The sequence below is a fragment of the Dipodomys ordii genome, unplaced genomic scaffold (genome assembly GCF_000151885.1).
Source record: "Dipodomys ordii isolate 6190 unplaced genomic scaffold, Dord_2.0 Scaffold201, whole genome shotgun sequence".
Taxonomy (NCBI): Eukaryota; Metazoa; Chordata; class Mammalia; order Rodentia; family Heteromyidae; genus Dipodomys; species Dipodomys ordii.
This window is the reverse complement of record NW_012267417.1, coordinates 2382920-2389354: the sequence shown is the minus strand read 5'-3', so window position 1 is coordinate 2389354 and position 6435 is coordinate 2382920.

Below are 6435 nucleotides of genomic sequence, written 5' to 3'. Positions count from 1 at the left end.
CTTTTTTCTTTTTGCTTATGTGGTGCTGAGGAATCGAACCCAGGGCCTCAGGCATGCAAGGCAAGCACTCTACCACTGAGCCACCTTCCCAGCCATGAAACTCTTATCTCCAATAAACCACCAGAAAACCGGAAGTGGCGCTGTGGCGCTTTGGCTCAAGCGGTAGAATGCTCACCTTGAGCTGAAGAGCTGAGGGATAGCGCCCAAGCCTAGAGTTCAAGCCCCGCAACTGACCAAAAAAAGAAAAAAAGAAAGAGAGAGAGAGGGAGAGAGAGAAGATACTGAAGGAAGGGGACTTTATTTGAAAAAGCTGACTCAATAACAAGTGAGACTCTTGCCATTAAGTTCTTCTTGGGTAGGGAGGGAGAAAGGCTCATGGCTGAAAAAGGCTTTTATGGGGGGAAAGGAGGAGCTGAGCATGAATGATATATGCTGAGTCTTTGTCACCCAGGTACACTATCCTCTTTGGACTCCAACCTTCTTCAGACTGTTAACTAAACATTAAAGAGTTAAGATGGAAGCGGTGACGTTGATCAGGATGTGTTGTACGCAAAAGCTAATGTATTAAATTAAAATTCCTTTGTACAACTACTTAAAGACATACGCATACACATGTAGATAGATAGATGTGTATGTACTTTCTTTTTGTTGTTGGTTGTGGGGCTTGAACTCTGGGCTTGGGCACTATCCCTCGGCTCTTCAGCTCAAGCGAGTGCTCTACCGTGTAAGCCACAGTGCCACTTCTGGTTTTCTGGTGGATTATTGGAGATAAGTGTCTCATGGCCTTTCCTGCCCGGTCTGGCTTTGAACTGTGCTCCTCATATCTCAGCCTCCTGGGTAGCTAGAATTACAGGTGTGAGCCACTGGTGCCTGGCTGTATATGTACTACTTTTTTAGAAGAAGAAAACTAAGGAGGGAGCCTTCGCCAGCTGGCAGATATTCTGGATTGTCTGAATCACAAGCAAGGCTTAGTGATTAATAGCTCAATAATTTAAGTGGGGCTTCACTTTATCAAAAGCATTAGAAAGAAGAGCAAACGGGAGGGAATAAAGGACAAGTCCAAAGTAGATTATAATTTTAAACTTACATTATAAGAAAAAAAGGCCCAGCAAGTGGTGCTGTGGCTCAAGTGGAAGAGCACTAACCTTGAGCTGAAGATCTGAGGGACAGTGCCCAGGCCCAGAGTTCAAACCCCACAACCAACAAAAAATAAAAATAAAAAATAAAATATTATTTCACTGGGGGCTGGGAAGGTGGCTCAGTGATAGAGCGCTTGCCTAGCATGTATGAGACCCTGGGTTCCATTCCTCAACACCATATAAATAGAAAAAGCCAGAAATGGTGCTGTGGCTCTAGTGGTAGAGTGGTAGCCTTGAGCTGAAGAGCTGAGGGATAGCGCGCAGGCCCAGAGTTCAAGCCCCACAACCAACCAAAAAAAAAAAAAAGAAAGAAAAAGTTAAAAAAAAAAAAGGCCCAGATCTGAAAAAGAAGAAAAAGAACTTTGAGAAATGAAAAATCAACATCATTCAAATAAAGCCCACAATGAGTTAATTAATAATGATCAGACACATTTGAGGAGACAGTTAATGAGTAAAGATGGAACACATAAAATAGCAAGACTTAATGTCTGTTTAAACAGAATTTAAGACACACACACACATACACACACATAGATAATATAGATTGAGTACCTTAATTCACAAATCTCAAATCAGAAGTACTCTCAAATATAAAATATTCTAAGTGTTGACATAACAGAAGTGGAGAATTCCATATTTAGCTTCATCCAACTATTAGTAGTCAAAATGTAAGTACACTAAAAAACATTGTATAAAATTACTTTTGGGTGTTAGAAATCACTCAGAATGTTGGGGTGTCATGTAAAAATAAAGACACCAACTTAAAGGAACTCCACATGACAAAGTTTACTTCTGCAGAAGGTCACACTATCAGCCAAATCTGGCAAGCAAAAACACCCAGAGCAGGCAGGCTGCTCCCTTTTTGTCCATAACATAGCAGGCCCTGCCCCTCTGTTCACATTGGCTGAGCTCAGGTTTTTACAATCTATAAAAGTCTGCAGTTTTAAAAAAATATTGTAGAGGTGATATAGAGAGGGATTACGGTTACATGAGTCCCATAATGAATACAATTCTTTCTGAACCATGTCTCCCCTCCCCCCACTCTCCTCCAGTTTTTCCCTCCAGTCCCTACCCAAAAGATGTATAGTTCATTTTCCCCTTACCCTCTCAGAGACAAACAAACAAACAAGACAAAAGGAAAAGAAAATAAAAACAGCAACAACAAAAAACCCTCGTTTCCTTTTCTTGGAGTTCATTTCATAAAATACTATTTTATATGATCATATGCACATAGCTATTGGACCTTTTTGTTCTGTGTGTGTGCTTTAATTATCCAATGTGTTTACTTATAGATATACAGGCACATTCTAGCTACCACAAATGAGGGAAGCTTTGCAACCTATATGTCTTTGGCTCTGGCTTACTTTCCTTAATATAATTTTTTTCCAAGTCTTTCCTTTTCCTTATGAATGGCACAATATCATTTTTTCTCATGGATGAGTAGAATCCCATTGTGTATATATACCATATTTTTTATTTTTGTTGGTTGTGGGGCTTGAACTCTGGGCCTGAGTGCTGTCCCTCATCTCTTCAGCTCAAGGCTAGCCCTCTAACACTCAGCCACAGAACCACCTCCATTTTTTTTCTGATGGTTTATTGTAGATAAGAGTCTCACTGACTTTCCTGCCCTGGCTGGTTTTAAACTTCGATCCTCAGATCTCAGCCTCCTGAATAGCTAGGATTACAGGTGTGAGCCACTGGTGCCTGGCTTTATATCACATTTATGTATTTATTTCTTATTTATTTATTTGGTCGGTCGTGGAGCTTGAACTATGGGCTTGGGCGCTGTCCTTGGGCTCTTCGGCTCAAGGCGAGTGCTCTACTGCTTGAGCCACAGCGCCACTTCCGCATACCACATTTTTTAAATCCATTCATCCACTGAGGGGCATCTGGGTTGATTCCATATCCTGGCTATAGTAAATAATGCTAAAATGAACATAGATGTGCTGGTTGCTTTAGTGTGGTGGTAGTCCTGTTCTACTAGATAAGTGCACAGGAATGGTTGTAGGGTAGATCCATGTTTAGTCTTCTGAGGCACCTCAATACTGCTTTCCAGAGTGGTTGAACAAGTTTACATTCTCACCAACAGTGTAATCGAGTTCCTTTTTGGACACATCCCTGCCTGCATTTGTTACTTTTCTTGATAATGGCCATTCTAACTGGGGTGAGGCAGAATCTCAATGTTTTGATTACATTTCTTTCATGGTCAGAGACATTGAACATTTCTTCATGTGTCTTCTTCCTTTGAGAACTCTCTCAGTCTTTAGCTCATTCATTGACTGGGTTTTTGAGTTTTTGAGGGTTTATTTTGGGGGGGGTTAATTTTTCACACTCTTCAGTATATTTTAGATATGAAGCCCTGGTCTGATGTATAGCTGGTAAAAATCTTCTCCCCTTCTGTGGGCTTTCTATATATCTTGTTAGCTATGTCCTTTGCTGTAAGGATATGGCTTAATTGACAGAATGTAACTAAAATTCTAACAGGATTCTTAAAAAGTTCTCAAGAAGAGGATATATATAATTCATCTGTAATTAACAAGGGCCAATCCACCTGGCCAAAGCAGGAACCCCTCAGGAAAACCATCCTTTCAAGATTAATGTAAAGAGCCAGGCGCTGGTGGCTCACGCCTGTAATCCTAGCTACTCAGGAGACTGAGATCTGAGGATCGCGGTTCAAAGCCAGCCCAGGAAGGAAAGTCCGTGAGACTCTTATCTCCAATAAACCACTCAAAAACTGGAAGTGGCACTGTGGCTTAGTTGGTAGAGTGTTCACCTTGAGCTGAAGAACTGAGGGACAGCGCCCAAGCCCAGAGTTCAAGCCCCACAACCGACCAAAAAAAAAAAAAGATTAATATAAAGGAAGCAGACTACTTTGATAGAAAATTTGCTTTTTCTCATACAGGGAATATATAGAAGATCTATATGAATAATATATAAATTTAATGTTTAAAATCATGAGACTTGGCTTTTATGACCCCAAATATCTTATTACATATTGGAAAGTGCTCCAAAATCTGGAAAAAAAATCTGAAATCTCAAAATTTTCTCATCCCATTCATTTTTGGATTAGCTATATTTAACTTGTATAGAAAAGGAAACATAAAACCCACACAGAATGGCCAGGAGTTAATCATGATGGCACATGCCTATAATCTGAATATCTGGAGGCAAAGCAGGAGGATCATGAGTTTGAGGCCAGTCTGCCTACGCAGTGAGTTATAGGCTGTCCTGGTCATAGGATAGATAGATGAGGCGACAGAGAAATTAAAAATAATAAATATGAAAACTAGACTCAGAAATTACAACAAGAAAGAGAACTAAAACTCCCCTCCCAGTATCTTATCCTTTTAGATGCTACGTTAAAAGAACAGGGAGACATACTGGGGCTGTCTGCATTTGCCTATGGGTGTGCATTTGCCTTCTCCTTTGAGAAGAGTTTGAGTTGCAAACTCTTCATGAGTGGGTAAGAGTCTGAGAATTCTAAGAAACAGAAATTGGAGGACAACTTTGGCAAGTGAACGTCTGTAAACTTGACTATTGCCCTTGTGTTTGGGGGAGGCCTGAATCACATTGCTATGTTTTAAAATAATAAACAACACTCACTTTAGCCACCCAGAACCAGTATGTAATGATTAGAAGTTGCTAGAGAACATAACCTCATGAATTCCCATAGCTCAGGGAATATGAAAAGTGAAGATAAGAATTGGAGTCATTTTGCTTTCAGTACTGAGGTTTGAACTCAGGGCCTTGTACTTGCTAGGCTATCTTTCTACTCCTTGAGCTATAATGTGAGATAGGGTCTCACTTTGTGCCTGAATCAGCCTAGACTTCCCTCCTCCTGAGTCACTGGGTTGACACATATGAACCACAACTCCCAAACATTGGTCAGATAGAGTCTTGTCAATATTTTTTGCCAAGACTGGCCTTGAACAACAATTAGCACCTAGGTGATGTAGCTAGGAGTATAGATTTAGCCACTGTGTCAGACTCCCAATTTCTGTATGGAAAGCAGGGACTGCTCCCCTCTATTCCTCCCTACTTTTTTCTGTTACACTAAAATAAATCCTTGCTAAAGCTTTCATCTGCTGAGACAACCTTTTTTTGTGAGATCCCTTAAAATTCTCAAGTTCCGACAACCTTCCACGGAAGCATTGAAGTTGAAGGAATTCTTCATAACTCTTCCGGTGACAGGGCTGTATGAGCAGACTTGTTTCAAACAAACCAAATAAAAACAAAAGAGCAAGCAAAACAACAGGCCAGAAAATACCTAGAAAAAAAGTACAAGCAGCCCTTTGACTTAGGAAAATATCTTCAACATCACCTCCAAGGATAATTTTTTTTTGGTCATGGGGCTTGAACTCTGGGCCTGGGCACTATCCCTGAGCTCTTCGGCTCAAGGCTAGGGCTCTACCACTTTGAGCCACAGCACCACTTCTGGTTTTCTGGTGGTTAATTGGAGATCAGTATCTCACAGACTTTCCTGCTGGCTTTGAACCGTGATCCTCAGATCTCAGTCTCCTGAGTAGCTAGGATTACAGATGTGAGCCACCGATTCCTGGCTTCTAAAGGTAATTTTAAATTAAAACAACATGTATACTATTTCTCACCCATAAGAAGAATCCCAAAGCTTGTCAATATGTTCTATTATCACAGCAATAGAAAAACACTCTCATAAGTTATTGGCAAGACTGAAGAATGAAGGACACTTTGACAATATTTATTTAGGGATGTAGAAACTTTCTTTCTTTCCTTTTTTCCTTCCTTCCTTCCTTTCTTTTCTTTTCTCTCTGTCTCTGTCTCTCTCTGTGTCTCTGTCTCTGTCTCTGTCTCTGTCTCTCTCTCTCTCTCGTTGGTTGTGTGGCTTTGAACGCTGGGCTTAGGCGCTATCCCTGTGCTCTTCAGCTCAAGGCGAGTGCTCTACCGCTTGAGCCACAGCATCACTTCCAGTTTTCTAGTGGTTTATTGGAGATAAGAGTCTCATGGCTTTTCCTGCCCAGGCTGGCTTGAACCATGATCCTCAGATCTCAGCCTCCTGAGTAGCTAGGATTACAAGCGTGAGCCACTGGCACCTGGCTCACTTTCTCTCTTTCTCTCTCTCTTTCTCTCTTCCCCTTCTTTCCTTCCTTCCTCCCTCCCTTCCTTCCTCTCTCCCTTCCTTCCTTCCTTCCTTCCTTTCTTCCTTCCTTCCTTTCTTTCTTGGCCTGAGCACTGTCTCTGAGTTCTTTTGCTCAGGTTATCACTCTACCATTTGAGCCACAGTGGCACTTCTGGCTTTTTCTGAGAATCATTGGAGATA